Here is a 17,386-nt window from a genome sequence, read left to right as displayed (position 1 = left end):
CGGGAAGGCATTATATCACCTGTGGAATTTAGCGACTGGGAAAGTCCCATTGTCCCAGTCATGAAGCCTGATGGATCCGTACGAATCTGTGGGGACTACAAATCTACCATAAACAGAGTCTCCCTACAGGACCAGTACCCGCTGACCAGAGCGGAGGACTTATTTGCCACATTGGCTGGAGGTAAACTTTTCTCAAAATTAGACCTCACATCTGCGTATATGACGCAAGAATTGACTGAGGAATCCAAGCTACTCACCACCATCAACACACATCGAGGCCTTTTCATGTACAATCGATGCCCATTCAGCATCAGGTCGGCAGCTGCCATATTCCAGCGCAACATGGAGAGTCTGCTCAAGTCCATCCCGGGGACGGTTGTATTTCAAGACGACATACTTATCACGGGCAGGGATACCGACTCCCATCTCCATAATTTGGAGGAAGTACTAAAGCGGTTGGATCGGGTAGGCCTATGAGTCAAGAAATCCAAGTGCCTGTTTCTCGCACCCGAGGTTGAATTTTAGGGCTGAAGAATTGCCGCTGATGGAATCCGCCCAACAGAGTCCAAAGCAGAAGCAATTCGCCTGGCACCCAGGCCCCGGAATGTCTCAGAACTGCGCACCTTTCTCGGGCTACTCAATTACTTTGGGAACATTATGCAGAACTTAAGCACGCTGCTGGAGCCTCTCCACATGCTACTCAGGAAGGGGTGCGATTGGTTTTGGGGGGACGCCCAGGAACGCGCCTTCAATAAGGCACGCAACCTTCTGTGTTCCAACAGTATTTTGACTTTCTTTGACCCAGGTCAAAAGCTAGTTCTCACATGCGATGCGTCAGCGTATGGGGTTGGGTGCATTTTGCAACATGTCAATAGTGCGGGCAAATTACAACTCATAGCCTATGCCTCCAGGTCACTTTCGCGGGCGGAGCGCGGGTACGGAATGTTAGAGAAGGAGGTGCTCGCGTGCGTGTACGGTGTCAAAAAGATGCACCAATATCTTTTCGGGGCCAAGTTCGCATTAGAAACCGATCACAAGCCCCTCACCTCCCTCCAATCCGAGAGCAAGGCAATAAACGCCAACGCCTCGGTGCAAATTCAACAGTGGGCACTCATGCTGGCGAGATACCAGCAACCACACCCAAAGAAAAACAGACACCAAGGCAAACAACTGAACCACAACTAAGACGCTCCACGCAAGAGCGTAGATCACCTGAGAGACTGAACTTATAAAGACAATAAGACCTTGGGGGAGGGTGATGTCATGTATCTTACATTATTATATATAACTGTATCCTAACATGCTATACATGACTGCAATAAGATATGACCTGCAACCACCAGCATACCTTACCACCAGGGGTGCACTTGCAAGAGACAGGTATATAAGGACAGGTCTCAGGCAAATGCAGCATTCCAAAGCTGTGAAACATAGAAACATAGAAAATAGGTGCAGGAGCAGGCCATTCAGCCCTTCTAGCCTGCACCACCATTCAATGAGTTCATGGCTGAACATGAAACTTCAGTACCCCCTTCCTGCTTTCTCGCCATACCCCTTGATCCCCCGAATAGTAAGGACTTCATCTAACTCCCTTTTGAATATATTTAGTGAATTGGCCTCAACTACTTTCTGTGGTAGAGAATTCCACAGGTTCACCACTCTCTGGGTGAAGAAGTTTCTCCTCATCTCGGTCCTAAATGGCTTACCCCTTATCCTTAGACTGTGACCCCTGATTCTGGACTTCCCCAACATTGGGAACATTCTTCCTGCATCCAACCTGTCCAAATCCGTCAGAATTTTAAACGTTTCTATGAGGTCCCCTCTCACTCTTCTGAACTCCAGTGAATACAAGCCCAGTTGATCCAGTCTTTCTTGATAGGTCAGTCCCACCATCCCGGGAATCAGTCTGGTGAATCTTCGCTGCACTCCCTCAATAGCAAGAACGTCCTTTAGGGGACCAAAACTGTACACAATACTCCAGGTGTGGCCACACCAAGGCCCTATACAACTGTAACAACACCTCCCTGCCCCTGTACTCAAATCCCCTCGCTATGAAGGCCAACATGCCATTTGCTTTCTTAACCGCCTGCTGTACCTGCATGCCAACCTTCAATGACTGATGTACCATGACACCCAGGTCTCGCTGCACCTTCCCCCTTCCTAATCTGTCACCATTCAGATAATAGTCTGTCTCTCTGTTTTTACCACCAAAGTGGATAACCTCACATTTATCCACATTATACTTCATCTGCCACGCATTTGCCCACTCACCTAACCTATCCAAGTCACTCTGCAGCCTCATAGCATCCTCCTCGCAGCTCACACTGCCACCCAACTTAGTGTCATCCGCAAATTTGGAGAAACTACATTTAATCCCCTCGTCTAAATCATTAATGTACAATGTAAACAGCTGGGGCTCCAGCACAGAACCTTGCGGTACCCCACTAGTCACTGCCTGCCATTCTGAAAAGTACCCATTTACTCCTACTCTTTGCTTCCTGTCTGACAACCAGTTCTCAATTCACGTCAGCACACTACCCCCAATCCCATGTGCTTTAACTTTGCACATTAATCTCCTGTGTGGGACCTTGTCGAAAGCCTTCTGAAAGTCCAAATATACCACATCAACTGGTTCTCCTTTGTCCACTTTACTGGAAACATCCTCAAAAAATTCCAGAAGATTTGTCAAGCATGATCTCCCTTTCACAAATCCATGCTGACTTGGACCTATCATGTCACCATTTTCCAAATGCGCTGCTATGACATCCTTAATAATTGATTCCATCATTTTACCCACTACTGAGGTCAGGCTGACCGGTCTATAATTCCCTGCTTTCTCTCTCCCTCCTTTTTTAAAAAGTGGGGTTACATTGGCTACCCTCCACTCGATAGGAACTGATCCAGAGTCAATGGAATGTTGGAAAATGACTGTCAATGCATCCGCTATTTCCAAGGCCACCTCCTTAAGTACTCTGGGATGCAGTCCATCAGGCCCTGGGGATTTATCGGCCTTCAATCCCATCAATTTCCCCAACACAATTTCCCGACTAATAAAGATTTCCCTCAGTTCCTCCTCCTTACTAGATCCTCTGACCCCTTTTATATTCGGAAGGTTGTTTGTGTCCTCCTTAGTGAATACTGAACCAAAGTACTTGTTCAATTGGTCTGCCATTTCTTTGTTCCCCGTTATGACTTCGCCTGATTCTGACTGCAGGGGACCTACGTTTGTCTTTACTAACCTTTTTCTCTTTACATACCTTTAGAAACTTTTGCAATCCGCCTTAATGTTCCCTGCAAGCTTCTTCTCGTACTCCATTTTCCCTGCCCTAATCAAACCCTTTGTCCTCCTCTGCTGAGTTCTAAATTTCTCCCAGTCCCCAGGTTCGCTGCTATTTCTGGCCAATTTGTATGCCACTTCCTTGGCTTTAATACTATCCCTGATTTCCCTAGATAGCCACAGTTGAGCCACCTTCCCTTTTTTATTTTTACGCCAGACAGGAATGTACAATTGTTGTAATTCATCCATGCGGTCTCTAAATGTCTGCCATTGCCCATCGACAGTCAACCCCTTAAGTATCATTTGCCAATCTATCTGAGCCAATTCACGCCTCATACCTTCAAAGTTACCCTTCTTTAAGTTCTGGACCATGGTCTCTGAATTAAAGGTGCAGGTCCAGAGTGACCTTGACTTCACTACATGCCTCGTGTGAATCTGTACTGAGGGGACAGGACTTTACAATGGCAATGAGTTACGGGATTACAGAATCCACAGAATGGCGAACAACGGATCAGATGAAAAGTACAATGCGAGAGACAATTGGGTGGACTTTATAGAAAGGCTCCAGCAAAGTTTTGTAATCAAAGACTGGTTAGGTGATGATAAGGCAGACAAGAGAAGAGCCCATCTCTTGACCAGCTGTGGCTCGAAAACATACGCTTTAATGAAGGATCTGTTGGCACCCGAGAAACCAGCAAGCAAGTCGTTTGAAGAATTGAGCATACTGCTAAAAAAACACCTGAAGCCAGCGAGCAGCCTACACATGGCCAGACACAGGTTCTACAACTACAGATGCTGTGTGGGCCAGAGCATACCCGACTTTGTGGCGGAACTTCGGAGGTTGGCTAGTTTATGTGAGTTCTCCGATGAACTGAGGAGAGAAATGCTGAGAGACTTTTTCATTGAAGGAAAATGCCACGCAGGCATATTCCGAAAGCTCAAAGAGATCAAGAACCTGACCTTAGAGGCAGCAGCACTGGTTGCACAGACATTCTTGGTAGGGGAAGAAGAAACAAGGTTGATTTACAATGCAGGTATGACAACTAACAAAATATCAGAACAAGAAGTTCACAGCACTAAACAAGCTGCTACCCCCACACACAGACAAAACCGGGAGAACAGGCTCTCGCCAGCAAGCAGAAGCCACCGAGGGCCACAGGAACGGCCGTTCACACCTCATCAACCCACAATGCGAGCAATCAACTACAAACTGAGAGAAGCTCAAGAGAGATCAGCCAGATGCAGCTCATTCTTTGGGAACACTTTGAACAATGGAACAATGGAGGTGTGGGGGTGGGCAGTCATCAAGAGGATGTCGATTTCAGCAGGCTGTTTGCAGAAATTGTGAAAATAAAGGGCATTTGGCCCGCATGTGCAAAAAAACGGCAACTCGGCTGGTATACGAATAGGATGGGTCGGAAAGCGGGCCAGAAGATGGTGGGGACAGTACCCGGGACACCGATGTACAGTGGGTCAACACGATCAATGGCCGCTGCTCCTACAACAGGACGCCTCCGATAATGATGAGGGTCCTAAACAACGGGATATCTGTCAACATGGAGCTGGATACGGGAGCGAGTCAATCTCTTATGGGCGCTCAACAATTTGAACAACTGTGGCCGCATACAAGAGACAGACCAAAACTCACAAGGGTCGACACCAAACTAAGGACCTATACCAAAGAAATCGTACCAGTCCTCAGCAGCGCCATCTCTCTGTCACACACAAAGGGACAGTGAACCGACTTCCCCTGTGGATTATCTACAGAGACCCCCCAGCACTGCTGGGGAGAAGCTGGCTGGCAAAACTAAACTGGAAATGGGATGATGTCCATGCCATGCCATTAGAGGAATGGACCTCCTGCTCAAAAGTTATAAAGCGATTTGAACATCTCTTTCAGCCAGGTGTGGGCACTTTCAAAGGGGCCAATGTCAAAATCTACATCACACAGGATGCTAGACTGGTCCATCACAAGGCTAGAGCTGTGCCCTATGTGATGAGGGAAAAGATTGAACATGAACTAGACAGGCTTCTTCGGAAAGGCATTATATCACCTGTGGAATTTAGCGACTGGGCAAGTCCCATCGTCCCAGTCATGAAGCCTGATGGATCCGTACGAATCTGTGGGGACTACAAATCTACCATAAACAGAGTCTCCCTACAGGACCAGTACCCGCTGACCAGAGCGGAGGACTTATTTGCCACATTGGCTGGAGGTAAACTTTTCTCAAAATTAGACCTCACATCTGCGTATATGACGCACGAATTGACCGAGGATTCCAAGCTACTCACCACCATCAACACACATCGAGGCCTTTTCATGTACAATCGATGCCCATTCGGCATCAGGTCGGCAGCTGCCATATTCCAGCGCAACATGGAGAGTCTGCTCAAGTCCATCCAGGGGACGGTTGTATTTCAAGACGACATACTTATCACGGGCAGGGATACCGACTCCCATCTCCATAATTTGGAGGAAGTACTAAAGCGGTTGGATCAGGTAGGCCGATGAGTCAAGAAATCCAAGTGCCTGTTTCTCGAACCCGAGGTTGAATTTTTGGGCTGAAGAATTGCCGCTGATGGAATCCGCCCAACAGATTCCAAAGCAGAAGCAATTCGCCTGGCACCCAGGCCCCAGAATGTCTCAGAACTGCGCGCCTTTCTCGGGCTACTCAATTACTTTGGGAACTTTATGCAGAACTTAAGCATGCTGCTGGAGCCTCTCCACGTGCGACTCAGGAAGGGGTGCGATTGGTTTTGGGGGGACGCCCAGGAACGCGCCTTCAATAAGGCACACAACCTTCTGTGTTCCAACAGTGTTTTGACTTTCTTTGATCCAGGTAAAAAGCTACTTCTCACATGCGATGCGTCAGCGTATGGGGTCGGGTGCATTTTGCAACATGTCAATAGTGCAGGCAAATTACAACCCATAGCTTATGCCTCCAGGTCACTTTCGCGGGTGGAGCGCGGGTACAGAATGGTAGAGAAGGAGGCGCTCGCGTGCATGTATGGTGTCAAAAAGATGCACCAATCCCTTTTCGGGGCCAAGTTCGCGTTAGAAACCGACCACAAGCCCCTCACGTCCCTCCTATCCGAGAGCAAGGCAATAAACACCAACGCCTCGGCGCGAATTCAACGGTGGGCACTTATGCTGGCGTCCTACGACTATACCATAAGGTACAGACCAGGCACAGACAACTGTGCCGACGTGCTCAGCAGGCTACCCCTGGCGACCACAGAAGGGTCTGACGAATAGGACTGTGAGATAGTCATGGCAATCAATGCCTTTGAGTCCACAGGTTCGCCCATGACGGCTCGCCAAATCAGAGCTTGGACGGCCAGCGACCCTACATTATCCTTCGTAAAAAGATGTGTCCTAACCGGTTACTGGGCAGAGGCTCGCGATGCCTGCCCCGAGGAATTAAAACCCTTTCACAGGCGCATGCATGAGCTATCACTACAAGCAGACTGCCTGATGTGGGGCAGCCGAGTAGTCATGCCTCTGCGAGGCAGAGAGTCATTTGTCTGGGAGCTCCACCGCGAGAACCCGGGGATCATTCTCATGAAGGCCATAGCCAGATCCCATGTCTGGTGGCCTGGTATTGACACGGACTTGGGCTCTGCGTCCGAAGGTGCACCATTTTTGCCCAACTCAGCAATGTCCCCAGGGAGGCTCCACTGAGCCCCTGGCCCTGGCCGACCAAACCGTGGTCACGGGTGCATGTAGACTATGCGGGCCCATTCATGGGCAAAATGTTCCTCGTAGTTGTAGATGAATTTTCAAAGTGGATCGAATGCACCATTTTAAACTCGAGCACAACCTCCACCACTGTGGAGAGCCTTGCAACCATGTTTGCAACGCACGGAATCCCTGACATATTGATCAGTGACAATGGTCCGTGCTTCACCAGCGCAGAATTCCAAGACTTTGTAATTGACCACGGCATAAATCACGTCAAGACGGCACCGTTCAAGCCGGCCTCCAATGGCCAGGTGGAGAGAGCAGTGCAAATCATTAAACAAGGCATGCTTAAAATCCAAGGTCCCACGCTGCAGGGTCGCCTGTTGCGACTGCTGCTGGCATACAGATCTCGTCCGCACTCATTGACTAGGATCCCCCCCCCACGCAACTGTTGATGAAAAGGACTTTAAAAACAAGGCTCTCATTAATCCTCCCAGACATGCACAAAATCATTGAGGCAAAGCGCCGTAAGCTGACTGAGTACCATGACAGAAATTCGAGGGGGAGATGGAATGAGTTAGGGGACAAAGTGTTTGTACTAAACTATGGCAGGGGTCCCAAATGGCTTGCAGGGACAGTAACAGGCAAGGAAGGAAACAGGCTACTGGTCGTACAAATGGACAATGGCAAAACCTGCCGGAGGCATGTAGACTAAGTCAAAAGCAGATTTACCAACAACACTGCGGAACCAGAGGCAGGCTACAATGTGGAACTCGCACCACACCACAGACAGAGGGAACACCCTGAGGAAAGGGCAATCCCAACAGACAGCCCAGGCGAGTCAATAACAATTACACCAATCAAAACAGACAGTCCAGGCGAGATACCAGCAACCACACCCAAAGAAAAACAGACACCAAGGCAAACAACTGAACCACAACTAAGACGCTCCACGCGAGAGTGTAGACCACCTGAGAGACTGAACCTATAAAGACAATAAGACCTTGGGGGAGGGTGATGTCATGTATCTTACATTATTATATATAACTGTATCCTAACATGCTATACATGACTGCAATAAGATATGACCTGCAACCACCAGCATACCTTACCACCAGGGGTGCACTTGCAAGAGACAGGTATATAAGGACAGGTCTCAGGCAAGTGCAGCATTCCAGAGCTGTGAAATAAAGATGCAGGTCCAGAGTGACCTTGACTTCACTACATGCCTCGTGTGAATCTGTACTGAGCGAACATGACTTTACAATTATAATGATTGCAGCGCTGATCTGAGCACTAAACGCGCTGCTGATTGGCTTAGCGCTGAGCAGATGGCCCAATATCGGGTGCAGTCAAACGGCCAGTAATGTTTGGCCTAGGCACTCTGCAGTACTTAAACAGGAGGTGCTTTGCTGCAGCAGCAGCTCATTGTCAGTCAGGCTGAAGACATGGCTCAGCAACCTCGAGAGATCAGAAAGTTTTTCAGATGCTGCACACTGGGCCTTGGTGATGGCAGTTCAAAGAAGGCGGGCTGTCCTGTTCCCGCAGAGTGACAGGAAGCCATACAAGGCCACTTGCAGAACGCTTTGGGAGGAGATGGCTAACTTCGTCATGGCCACCAGTGTGGTTCAAAGGACCTGGATCCAAGGCGAGTGAAGGCTTCAGCAAATGCCATATCCCACCTTCTGCACTACAAGCTTCACACACTGTTCAATGCACCACAACCCCATCACTTCCCACCAACAAACTCTACCTGTCCCAACTCATACCTCACAACTATGGCTTCACTTCATCCTCACAACCTTACCACTGCTGCAACAATCATACCCACCTCTCACACCTTGCACACACTGACAGCTATTCAATGGTAGCAGGCACATCACACAAACAAATTGAACTACTCTCATGACACACTTCCCTTTCTCTTGCAGGCCAAGGTGGCTCACAACTGGAGAGAGCAGCGGTAGACGGGAGGCGGCCAAGCCAATATACAGAACCCCAGCTGTATCTGGAGGAAGACCGTGCTCAACATTATTGGAGGGGCAGTGACCGAGGCTGTGGCAATGAGAGAAGTTCAAGCCTTTGTTGATAATGATGATATGGCAATTGGCAAGGCTGAAAGCATTGCTGATGAAGACGATATGGTCATTCCTAATCCTTCTTCTCACATACCACTTCCCCCTCATCCCACAATCTCTTCTCACTTACAAGCTGCTGATGGTGTAAGCATGCATATCTTGCTTTCCACCCCTCCCCTCACCACAACCCTTGTGTCTTTCATAGAAACATAGAAACATAGAAAATAGGTGCAGGAGTAGGCCATTCGGCCCTTCTAGCCTGCACCGCCATTCAATGAGTTCATGGCTGAACATGCAACTTCAGTACCCCTTTCAGGTTTCTGCTTTCAGATACCCAACAACTACCAGCAGGCCAGCCTGTCTCTCATGAAGAGTGGTCGAGCTTTAGTGGTAGGGAATTCTATTATAAGGGGAATAGATAGGCGTTTCTGCGGCCGCAATCGAGCCTCCAGGATGATATGTTGCCTCTCTGGTGCAAGGGTCAAGGATGTCGGAGCAGCTGCAGGACATTTTGAAGGAGGAGGGTGAACAGCCAGTTGCCATGGTGCATATAGGTACCAATGATATAGGTAAAAAATGGGATGAGGTCCTACAAGCTGAGTTTAGGGAGCTAGGAGTTAAATTAAAAAGCAGGACCTCAAAGGTAATAATCTCAGGATTGTTACCAGTGCCACGTGCTCGTCAGAATAGGAATTGCAGGATAGCTAAGATGAATATGTGGCTTGAGGAGTGGTGCAGGAGGGAGGCATTCAAATTCCTGGGAGATTGGAACCGGTTCTGGGGGAGGTGGGACCAGTACAAACCGGATGGTCTGCACCTGGGCAGGACCAGAACCAATGTCCTAGGGGGAGTGTTTGCTCGTGCTGTTGGGGAGGGGTTAAACTAATATGGCAGGAGGATGGGAACCTATGCAGGGAGACAGAAGGAAGTAAATTGGGGGCAAAAGCAAAAGATAGAAAGAAGAAAAATAAAAGTGGAGGGCAGAGAAACCCAAGGCAAAAATCAAAAAGGGCCGCATTACAGTAAAATTCTAAAGGGGCAAAATGTGTTAGAAAGACGAGCCTGAAGGCTCTGTGCCTCAATGCGAGGAGTATTCGTAATAAGGTGGACGAATTAACTGCGCAGGCAGCTATTAACGAATATGATATAATTGGCATTACGGAGACATGGCTCCAGGGTGACCAAGTTTGGGAACTCAACATACAGGAGTATTCAACATTCAGGAAGGATAGACAGAAAAGAAAAGGAGGTGGGGTAGCGTTGCTGGTTAAAGAGGAAATTAACGCAGTAGTAAGGAAGAACATTAGCTTGGATGATGTGGAATGTGTATGGATAGAGCTGTGGAATACCAAAGTGCAGAAAACGGTAGTGGGAGTTGTGTACAGACCACCAAACAGTAGTAGTGAGGTTGGAGACAGCATCAAACAAAAAATTGGGGATGTGTGCAATAAAGGTACAGCAGTTATCATGGATGACTTTAATCTACATATCGATTGGGCTAACCAAATTGCTAACAGTACGGTGGAGGAGGATTTCCTGGAGTGTATTATGGATGGTTTTCTAGACCAATATGTCAAGGAACCAACTAGAGGGCTGGCCATACTAGACTGGGTGATGTGTAATGAGAAAGGACTAATTAGCAATCTTGTTCTGTGAGGCTCCTTGGGGAAGAGTGACCATAATATGATAGAATTCTTTATTAAGATGGAGAGTGTCACAGTTAATTCAGAGACTAGGGTCCTGAACTTAAGGAAAGGTAACTTCGATGGTGTGAGATGTGAATTGGCTAGAATAGACTGGCGAATGATACTTAAAGGGTTGACAGTGGATAGGCAATGGTAAACATTTAAAGATCACATGGATGCTCTTCAACAATTGTACATCCTTGTCTGGAGTAAAAATAAAATGGGGAAGGTGGCTCAGCCATGGCTAACAAGGGAAGAGGCATATAAATTGGCCAGAAAAAGCAGCAAACCTGAGGACTGGGAGAAAGCTAGAATTCAGCAGAGGAGGATAAAGGGTTTAATTAGGAGGGGGAAAATAGAGTATGAGTGGAAGCTTGCTCGGAATATAAAAACTGACTGCAAAAGTTTCTATAGATATGTGAAGAGAAAAAGATTAGTGAAGACAAACGTAGGTCTCTTGCATTCAGAATCAGGTGAAATTATAATGGGGAACAAAGAAATGGCAGACCAATTGAACAAATACTTTGGTTCTGCCTTCACGAAGGAAGACACAAATAACCTTCCAGAAATACTAGGGGAGCGAGGGTTTAGCGAGAAGGAGGAACTGAAGGACATCCTTATTAGTCAGGAAATTTTGTTAGGGAAATTGATGGGATTGAAGGCAGATAAATCCCTAGGGCTAGATAGTCTGCATTCCAGAGTACTTAAGGAAGTGGCCCTATAAATAGTGGATGCATTGGTGATCATTTTCCAACAGTCTTTCGACTCTGTATCAGTTCCTGTGGGCTTGAGGGTCGCTAATGTAACGTCACTTTTTAAAAAAGGAGGGAGAGAGAAAACGGGTAGTTATAGATGGGTTAGCCTGACATCAGTAGTGGGGAAAATGTTGGAATCAATTCTTAATGATGAAGTAGCAACACATTTGGAAAACAGTGACAGGATCGGTCCAATTCAGCATAGATTTATGAAAGGGAAATCATATGCTTGACAAATCTTCTAGAATTTTTTGAGGAAGTAACTAGTAGAATGGACAAGGGAGAACCAGTGGATGTGGTGTATTTGGACTTACAAGAGGCTTTTGACAAGGTCCCACACAAGAGATTGGTGTGCAAAATTAAAGCACATGGTATTGGTGGTAATGTATTGACGTAGATAGAGAACTGGTTGGCAGACAGGAAGCAGATAGTCGGGATAAACAGATAGTTTTCAGAATGGCAGGCAGTGACTAATGGGATACCGCAGGGCTCAGTGCTGAGACCCCAGCTATTTACAATTTACATCAGTGATTTAGATGAAGGAATTGAGTGTAATATCTCCAAGTTTGCAGATGACACTAAGCTGGGTGGTGGTGTGAGCTGTGAGGAGGATGCTAAGAGGCTGCAGGGTGACTTGGACAAGTTAAGCGATTGGGCAAATGCATGGCAGATGCAGTATAATGTGGATAAATGTGAGGTTATCCACTTTGGTGGCAAAAACATGAAGGCAGAATATTATCTGAATGGCGGCAGATTAGAAAAGGGGAGGTGCAACGAGACCTGGGTGTCATGGTACATCAGTCATTGAAAGTTGGCTTGCAGGTACTGCAGGTGGTGAAGAAGACAAATGGCATGTTGGCCTTCGTATCTAGGGGATTTGAGTATAGGAGCAGGGAGATCTTACTGTAGTTGTACAGGGCCTTGGTGAGGCCTCACCTGGAATATTGTGTTCAGTTTTGGTTTCCTAATCTGAGGAAGGACGTTCTTGCTATTGAGGGAGTGCAGCGAAGGTTCACCAGACTGATTCCCGGGATGGCAGGACTGACATATGAAGAGAGACTGGATTGACTGGGCCTGTATTCAATGGAGTTTAGAATAATGAGAGGTGATCTCATAGAAACATATAAAATTCTGACGGGACTGGACAGATTAGATTCAGGAAGAATGTTCCCGATGTTGGGGAAGTCCAGACCAGGGGTCACAGTCTAAGGATAAGGGGTAAGACATTTAGGATCAAGATGAGGAGAAACTTCTTCACTCAGAGAGTTGTGAACCTGTGGAATTCTCTCCCGTAGAGCGTTGTTGATGCCAGTTCATTAAATATATTCAAAAGGGAGTTAGATATGACCCTTATGGCTAAAGGGATCAAGGGGTATGGAGAGAAAGCAGGAAAGGAGTACTGAGGTGAATGATCAGCCATGATTTTATTGAATGGTGGTGCAGGCTCGAAGTGCCGAATGGCCTACTCCTGCACCTATTTTCTATGTTTCTATGTTTCTATGTTGTGGAGGAGAGTGATTGCGGAGGAAAAGAAGACATACTGCCACTGCATCTGACACTTGCAGACACCAGCTCAGAAAATGGCACTGAGCAGAATTTAGAGGGTATAGAGACACTGGGGATGAGTGGGCTGCAGCAAGGTCAGGGGGAAAGGGTAGCTCGGGTGCCAGCCTCCCAGAAGACATGTTTGTGCAACATTTCTGCTGCACGTGACTTAGATAATGACCTCAATGGGGCAGCCTTCAGAAGAAGGGTGATGAGCATGCACACGGAAATGTTTGGTGTAATGCTTGCCTGCCAGAGACCCTCTTGTCAATGTCATGGAGTATGGAGGAGTTCGACTCCAACATTGGATGCGGCTTTACGCAGAGCTTGGAGCCCATGATTTCCAGGATATAAATGATGGACAAATCCAGGAGAGACCTTTTCGACCCAGCCATGATGCTGTGTGTGATTGGCAGTGTCACGGCTTCCATTGCTGCACAGGCAGAAGTGACCCAAGGTCTCAGCGGAAGTGGAGGTTTCTCTCATGCAGTGTCAGCTTGCGACCTTTGTCGTGGGTTTACAAATGTCGAATAAGGCGTGCAGGGTGTTGTAGCAGTGTAGCAATCTGTCCTCCAACAGATTGCTAGGAATGCTGAGGCGCCACTCTGCGGGAGTGGCAGTGGGTCTGTGGAGCAAGAACCTGTTGTCCTCTCTCAGGGTGACAGCATTCCTATTTCCACCACTGCCACTCCGCCATTCGCTTGCTGCTACCTATCAGTCAGCCAGCCTAGACTGTTGCCCACATGTCAAGGTGGTGCAGTCTACAGTCAGGTCTTCCAGGCCCACAGCTGGTCGAGATCATCCTGCAAGTGAATCTGAAGTCTCCCCACAGAAACTCAGCAACCTTCCACCTGCCATGGTCAAGGCAGCAGAAATATTGCTTAAGCACTATGATTTTCTGCTTGATGACGTTCCTGATGGCAGCTTGGCTGTCATTATATGAGTGCTGGTCAGGAGAGTGCGGTTGCGGAGGGGAGTCATCAGCCAGGTACAGAGAGGATAGCCCTTGTCTCTGAGCAGCAACCCTTGGTTTTTATATAATGGCTGTAAGATTGCTGGCACACAGGTCTGGTGGCAGGATGAAGGCATCATAACTACTACCAGGATAGTGGAAATTCACATCATGATGTGCTGGGCGTGGTAGCACATCAACTGCATATTGAGTGACTGGTAGCCTTTGCAGTTGCAGTACATCTCAGGATTGGTAGGCAGTGCCCGCAAAGTCATGTAGTGCAATTGATGGAAGCCTGCTATCCTGGCAAAGCCACATGCGTGCTTCTCCTGCTTCTCTCTGATCACAAAGAAGACAAAGTAGTCCCTTTCACTGGGAGAGTGTGGTCTGGTTGCAGGGGCTGGCAGTGTTCTATGACCACCTCCCTGGTGAAGCGGAGCCTCCTAATACAGTGCTCCCCGCTTAAGTGGAGGTAAGAGAAGAGCTCTCGGAAGACATTAGAGGGATAAGGCTTCCTGTTGAGCGTCCTTCTGGCCCTTCTCCTCATAACTCTATGCGCATTTTCTCTTCTTTGCTGCGTCCGCTCGCTCGTGAAGATTGTAGAGCACCAAGGGGACTGCAAGTAGAGCCCCCATGAATGTTGCAAGTTGTTGATTATGATCCCTTTAAATAGTGCTGCTGGAGGCTCAGAGGCTCAGAATCAGTTCTGATGAAAGGTCATCGACCTGAAACGTTAACTCTGTTTCCCTCTCCACAGATGCTGCCTGACCTGCTGAATATTTCCAGCATTTTCTGTTTTTATTCTACTTCAACACGTGATCATTTCAATTGTTAATCAGCTCTCGCTATCGTACTTCTTGGTAATTCCAGCAGGTCAGTTCCCTCACACTGATGTTTACAGGTGGTAGTTGTGATGCAGCTCCCTGCTGAGGAACCCAAATCTGGAATTTATTTACTCTTAAAAGGTATGCATTTGTTTACATTTTTTGGATGGAAGGATTGAATTATTGTATGCATCATCGCAAGGAATATCTGTGCAAGCAAACCAAACTCTTCCTCCATTTTGTCACTCAGTGCAAGCACCAAACACTTTGAAAAAATAAGTGCAAAGTAAGCTTGAAGTAAAAACAGAAAATGCTGGAAATACTCAGCAACTGTGGAGAGAGAAACAGAGGTTCAGGTTGATGACCTTTCATCAGAGTATTTTACAAAGTAAAGTTCCCTCTTATCTGCCTCAACAACATGCTTTCACCTTAATATTGGGCTAGATTTTGCTGTGAGCAGTGAACAAACAGTGCCAGTCATTTGTTAGACTTGCATTTGCCCATAAACGTTCCACGAGCTTTTGTAAGTTCCTGTCAGCCAACTATCCAAAATGCGTAGAGTCCTCAACAAGGCATCAGTGACCTATGTGAACATGGCAAGTAACTGTGTATCTCCTTAACCATTCTGATTGAAGAATCATTAATGAGCAACACAGAGCCTGAATCAAGAAGTGTCAGAATAGGGAATTCAATGTGAAGTCAATTACAGAAAGTGAAATAAAAAGCAAGGAAAGACTGGATTAATAGAGAGATAAAAAAGACAAAGAAAACAGTAAAAAATTATTTAAATTTTAAAAAGAATCACCAGCAATAATTAAAAACGGATGGAATGAGACTCCACATGTAAAAGTCAGCACAGAAGCTTCACGGGATTCAATACATTTGAATAGGGAGCCAAATGGTGAGATGCCATTTTCGGGAAGTTTACAGAGGAGCGGCCCATCTCGGACAGCAACTATCAGATTTTCACATTTAACTGTGCATGTGTAGTCACTCAGAAGTCTGATTTGTGCGGGTGCGGAGGAGCGGTGATAGATCGTTACTGAGATTCGGCGAATGATAATGGTGGAGGTGTGGCGAATGTTTGGTGTGGAGGTGCTGTGTGTTATGTACGTAAACATTACCAATGTGTAAGACTTGCCACCAGGGGGCGCACTTGTGGGAGACCCAAGTGTCACCTGCACACCCTGGGCAGGTATAAAAGGCAGTCTACCATGCTGCCTCCTCACTCTGGAGTTACAATAATAAGGTCACAACAGTTTGAGCTTAAGATATACAGTCTTGTGGAGTTATTCTAAATGTAACAATTGGCGACGAGTAATAGATCATGAACTTTCACGCAGTTATGGCAGCCGTTGGTATTCTTGAGAGATTTGTTGAGGGTAATGATTGGGAAGCCTTCATTGAGTGCTTAACCAGTACTTCGTGGCCAACGAGCTGGAAAAGGCAGAAACCGTGATCAAGTGCAGGGCGATTCTCCTCACCATTTGCGGGTCCATGATATATGGCCTCATCAAAAATCTTTTAGCACGACGAAACCAATGGACAAGACATATGAAGAGTTGCGCACGCTGGTTTGGGAAGACCTCAAGCCAAATGAGAACACCTTGATGGCCAGGTATCGCTTTTATACGCACCACCGCTCCAAGGGCCAGGATGTAGCGAGCTATGTCACTGACCTAAGACGCTTTGCGGGACCGTGCGTATTTGCTGGATTTTTGGGGCACGTATTGCGGGACTTTTTCATGCTTGGAATCGGCCATGAGTTCATTCTTCGTAAACTGCTGTCTACCAAATCACTAGATCTGAGCAAGGCCATCACGATAGCCCAGGCTTTTATGTCCATGAACAATAACACTAAACAGATATCATTGCAGCATTGAAACTCACCGGCAATTACTGTGCATAAAATAACGCCCGCAGAGGCCAGACCTAGGATGACTCAGAGTCTGCTGTGGGGCGTGAATGTAAAACCATTAGCACCGTGTTGGCGCTGCGGCAGTAATCATTGAACCCATCAATGTCGATTCAAGCACTATGTATGCAAGGGCTGTAGAACAATGGGGCAATTCCAGTGAATGTGCAGACGTGCTGTGACTTACCACGTGGCAGAGTTGGCAGAAGAAGACTGATCCGGTGCGGATCACGCTGAACAAGTAAGAGAGGCAAATCAACCCGAAGCTGCAGAGAAAATGCATGGGGTACACACCTTCACCATGAAAAGCCCTCTGATAACATTAAAAGTCAAATTAAATGGCATTCCAGTTTCCATGGAATTGGACATGGGGGCGAGTCAGTCAATTATGAGCCAGAAGGCTTTTGAGAAACAGTGGGGCAACAAGGCAGAAAGGCCAAAACTAAGTCCGATCCACACCAAGCTGCGCACTTACACTAAAGGGCATATACCAGTCATTGGCAGTGCGGCATTGAAGGTATCGTACGATGGAGCTGTGCATGATTTACCACTATGAATTGTACCAGGTGATGGCCCAACGCTATTCGGCAGAAACTGGCTAGGAAAGATTTGATGGAACGAGGAAAACACTAAAGCACTGTCTTCGGTGGATGACGCCTCGTGCGCCCAAGTG

Source organism: Pristiophorus japonicus, chromosome 5 (assembly GCF_044704955.1).
Source record: "Pristiophorus japonicus isolate sPriJap1 chromosome 5, sPriJap1.hap1, whole genome shotgun sequence".
Lineage (NCBI taxonomy): Eukaryota > Metazoa > Chordata > Chondrichthyes > Pristiophoridae > Pristiophorus > Pristiophorus japonicus.
Note: the sequence above shows the minus strand (reverse complement) of the source record.